Source organism: Rhipicephalus microplus, unplaced genomic scaffold (assembly GCF_043290135.1).
Source record: "Rhipicephalus microplus isolate Deutch F79 unplaced genomic scaffold, USDA_Rmic scaffold_27, whole genome shotgun sequence".
NCBI lineage: Eukaryota > Metazoa > Arthropoda > Arachnida > Ixodida > Ixodidae > Rhipicephalus > Rhipicephalus microplus.
Genome location: NW_027464600.1, coordinates 6,674,105 through 6,679,005, shown reverse-complemented (window position 1 = coordinate 6,679,005; position 4,901 = coordinate 6,674,105). Strand labels below are relative to the sequence as shown.

Below are 4,901 nucleotides of genomic sequence, written 5' to 3'. Positions count from 1 at the left end.
AATGATTTGTATAAACAGACCTCAAGTCGGGAAAAAAAGCCACTGTATAGTTCTTAGACCCAAGCAGCTGCAACGGGCTTTCGCCAAGAAAGCATTTTCATACCAGAAAAAAAAGATATTAAAATTAAACATGATGTGCAAAAAAAACTATATAGTGAAGTTTATTGTGAATTCAACATCACTAAAGTGTACCGTGAGTAAGCCTTGAGAAGGTGCGTTGAGCAGCTGCATGTGTTGTACAATGTCTGTGCCATGTAGACGGCATTAACTATACCCAACGAATAGAGCAGCCAGCTGAAGTTCTTGGCAATTTTAAATCAGCACTAACCGATGGCGTAGCAGCTGGAAACAATAAGGTTTCTCGAAGTACACACGCATAATCCGCCACCGGCTACTGCATCGCAAATAGCTAGGCGTCGAAGATTGCGACAGAAAATTTCCTAAGCAGGCGAGTCTTGTTTTATAAGCCTAGAAAAAAAACGTTCTCTTGGGGTACGAAGTTTGTTCTGGAACCATCTGTTTCCATAGTGCGCCGTATAGTTTCGTAGCTGGCGAGAAGCGGCGGCGTGAAACATTTTTTTTGTAAAATCATAATAATTTTGCGACCACTTCCGCGAAGGCGCCTGTGAAAACAAAACCTCCACGTTTTTTGTTGTGTGATTGCTTCCATCTAAAACAAAAACAAATGCTTTACGGGACTCGCCCGAGAACGATTTCGCGCTAGCCACAATGGCGAGTTAGTGGTAAAATGTCACTTCCGCGTAGCACATAACTTCGCGTTCGCTTGCAGTAAACAACGGGGCGAGTAATCGCCTCGCCGGCCTTTCGATTGCGTTGGGTTAGGTTAGGTTAGACAAGTTCGTAAAGCGTTAAGTGTCCAGGCGCACCACAAACATAGTTCGAGCGCATAGAAATGAAAAATTTGGCAGATCCCACGTACCTGCACTCTAAGCCAAAACGGAGCAACAGGGGTATAGGGGTTGCTCCTTTCAGGGAGCAATTGCATTGCCACTCCCATTACTCTCCTAAAAGGAGTAACTGCAGAGGGAGGAACCGTTGCTCTCCTTTCAGTTCCTCCTTCGGGGGATGAACAGTTACTCCCTCCAGTTCCTCCCTGCAGACCAACAGTTACTCCCACCAGTTGCTCCCTGCCGACCAACCATTACTCCCACCAGTTGCTCTTCTAAGAGCAACAGTTACTCTTCACCGTTCCTCCCACGTGTTCGCAGTTACTCTCTGAAAACCAACTGCACATGCTTCCAGTTACTCATTCGGGGAAATGAGTATTTATCTCGAGTATGCTTGTCACACGCTTAACACATGGCGAGAGCTCCTTGGAAGAGCACTGCTTGGGTGCTTCTAACACAAAAAGTGGACAATATTGAAAGGAAAATAAATGCTTTATTGTTCTTTTTATGAGGCAACGTGTGACCACACGTAAAAGTAGACTTCGCCACACCACAGCCAGCACTAAACAAACACCATAATACATCAAAGGTTTTCTGCGTCATCCGTGGAAAAACAATCTTGAATTTCTAGCATAGGGCAGTCTTTGTCATCATTGGTGAGAGAAGAGCAACTTCTCCAATTCTGAAGAATTCAAGTTTCGCAGCTGGTGTTTCCATCAGGCTAGCGCAGCAGAACGTCACCGCAGGCATATGTGAAGCATCTCATTGCTGCAAGGAAAAAAATAGAAGTGTGAGGTTAAACATGCCAGAATCAATTCATAACAATGAGTCACACACACTGCAGCAGCACTTACATTCTAGGATGTCTACTGCAAAACGAAATGTGAAAAAAAAGGAAGGTTCGGCCAAACGTTACTTGGCAAGCCATATAAATGCTGATGTGGTAGACGCTCTTCACATGATGTCTCAGACAGCAATACTCTGGAAGAAAATGTGCAGCACCTCAACAAGGCATATTTGTAGCAGTTAAAGATACCCTTAGGTTCAGTTAACTTGTTTCCTATACACAGCTGAGTGACATTTCTATGAGCCCATTCACCAATGGGCATTCTAAATGAGGTCATTTGTGTGGCAAATAACACGTACTGTCCGCTCATGTTAAAATACTTACTTAGCTCGTGCACATAGTTGCTCTCGATTCTACTGTTCTATCATACGCTGCTGCGTCTTGAATTGTGCAATACCTGTAGGCACAAGCCAAGCATGCGAAGCCTGCTTGAAAGCAACCATTTGCAGAGGCTACATGATAATCTTCAGTATATTTCTTTGTACTTGACGCAAACGGCTGGACAAAACTATAGACAAATAAATGTCGACCGTGCTACCTTCAAAAAATGCTTTAAATTTAGAAAACTAGGGTGCATTTGTTCACTCGGTTGACGAGTCACAGCCACGAGATATGTAAACGAAGCAATATATCTTAAGGCATGCACAGATATTCTGATTCTTTGTTTGACAGTGTCACAGATAGCTTGCCAATACATATATATTTGAGAGCAACAAGATGTGAAGCTTTTATTAGTTCAACGTCTTGTTGGTTCACAGCCAAACAGGTTACTGCTTGTTAGACAAATTGGAATAAGCACACCATGGTTTCCAAAAAAAAAAAATCATTATTAGAAGTTAGCTCCCGGTGTGAATGTCTGCCTCTTTATTTTGTACTGCCTTCTACATGTGCCACAAATACATTTGTTGAGGATGTGCCACCAGTCAAGCCAAGATCGCATACTTGGTCAATGTGATGGAAATACAAACATTAGAAACACTGCCACCTCTAGTAAGAGCATAACACTTCAGTATCTTGGACTAGCAAAGAGGTGCACAAGAAAGTTAAGCCCACTCTTGCGGAACTTTGAACGCCAATATTTCAGAGTGGGGGAGGTCAACATGCTGTGGCACTTTTAAACCCACGAAACATCTGCAGAAAACAGGGTAAAGGCAAGTCAAGAAACGCTGTTATGAAGGCCTGCGCATGGACAGCTTTGTGAATCTAGGCCCAAGTGTTAGGCTTTGTGCAAGCCGAAATCCATGTAAATAGGGAAAGCATACTTTTAGGAGTACCAGCGTAAACAAATCTTGGCAGTTGGCTTTTTAGTACAAACAGCAATCCCTGCAATGAAAACAAACTTTTTATCTTAACGGTAACAGTGTGAGCACACACACGGGCCAGCGGAGCCATGTCGAATTGTCAGTGCCAGTGTAACCATGTGGCATAATGAACTATTCTCTGGCCAACACATGCACAGTTTGCTCCTAAAAAGCGATGCTTTCATATACGTAGTACAAAAAGTCTGCACTTACCAAAATTCACTTGCTTTCTGTACTTTAGCATCGTTGGGAGCATCTTTATCTGCAGTATAACCAAACTTTGTGTCATATCCCTGAAAAAAAAGTAGAAGACATGCGTCAAATTTTGTTTCATTTGGTAGCAGTGAAGTCAGGTTAAGAACAGCCAAGTGGGAATCAGCCTAATTATGTGCATGCGGCAAATCCCAAACGGCGTTATTGAGGTTGTCGAAATTTTCGTCGATTGGTATTAACGTCGATATGTGACTTCAACGGCATGCCAAGTTTTCACAGCGCATAAAGATTTCATGATGCAGAATAATGACAGCGCTAACGAGAACATACAGCATTTATGATTGTCTTTTACAATATTCAGTTTTGCTAAGGTTTTGCATCACTAAAGAAATCTGAAAATTTGGGTCATTCCTCCTCCAATTGTTCTGTCAATATGTAAACTGCTCGCTTGATGGTGCGCTTATAAAATAGTACGTTCAGCGCAGAGGTGAAGCAAGTGACGCAGTGATGTGGGCAGATTTTTTTTTTTTTTTAGGCGTGCGGGGAGGGGGGGGGGGGGGGGGTCCGCTTATCTGAATAGGCCGGGCAAGCGAATATGGTCGTCAATTTGGGCTCCCTACGCCCGGCCTAAAAAAATTCTGTTCGCAACCACCTGGCTATGCCAGTGAAGTGATGCGACAATGATTTGTTCACTTACTGATTTACATACACTTTACATCTCTAAAAAATGCGGCCCAAGGCCCCAACACTCAGCCGTTAACATTACATAAAGCCAATGGTAGAAAAGTGCCAGTATGAATGCAGCTACAACCCCGCCCCAATGTTTTTTCAAGCGAGGTAGTGTTCCGGAAATGAACTTTTAACTGCAAAAGTACACTGGCACTGCAGTGGTGACAGGGGAAGCAAGAGGGTATGCAGGCGGTAATAGAGGTAATTTAGTCCGATTAGGCTAGCAATGGATACGGTGAATAAGAGCAAATCATTTCTCTTTCAATAGCGCAACCACTCAACAATGTATTGTAAGAGCATTAAATGTTGCTGGAAATGCCACTCACCTGCACGCTGATGCATGCACAGTCCTTTGTCCGACGAGCGAACAGGCTTGCAGATAGCTGAAGACGTGTTTACGATGTGTTTGTTCCACCCAGCAGCAAAATCCACAACTACTTCGCGCTCAATAAAGATAAATATACACTAACCTTCATCACGAATAAGTAGAAACGCAAATCTGCGACACACACACACGATCAAAACATCGCTCACAAGCTAGCACGTCCATGTGCTCGCCAACCACAGACCATATGAAAATGAGTAAGTAGTGCGAACGCGAACCTAGTTGCGCCGAAAAAAAAAAACGTCGAGCAGTGGCAGCACAGGCGTCAGCGCAAAAATTTCAGTGTGTTCTCCTAATACAATTATAAAAAAAACTGAGGTACATTAAAACTCATAAATAAATATAAAAAGTTGAGTGTAATTTTTATTTAGTGCTAGTCAACATAAACACCGAATAAAAATTACTTTGTAACTTACATCGTTTGCTACGCTAGCGCCACACTTGTCGTGCGGGCGCAGATGGCGCAGATTTGTCATTCTGCCCTCAAAACTACACGGTGAAGCGTGCTACTAAGTGTA

At 43.1% G+C, this 4,901-nt stretch overlaps 1 long non-coding RNA gene across 1 annotated transcript; it reads right to left on the bottom strand.

Moving 5' to 3' along the window:
• Positions 1 to 1,381: 1,381 nt before the first annotated feature.
• On the bottom strand, positions 1,382 to 4,675 carry LOC142786668 (uncharacterized). Its single transcript, XR_012889110.1, has 3 exons — positions 4,325 to 4,675; positions 3,270 to 3,349; positions 1,382 to 1,676 (listed from the first exon to the last, which is right to left on the bottom strand). It is a non-coding gene; the product is annotated as an uncharacterized LOC142786668 (long non-coding RNA).
• Positions 4,676 to 4,901: the final 226 nt, after the last annotated feature.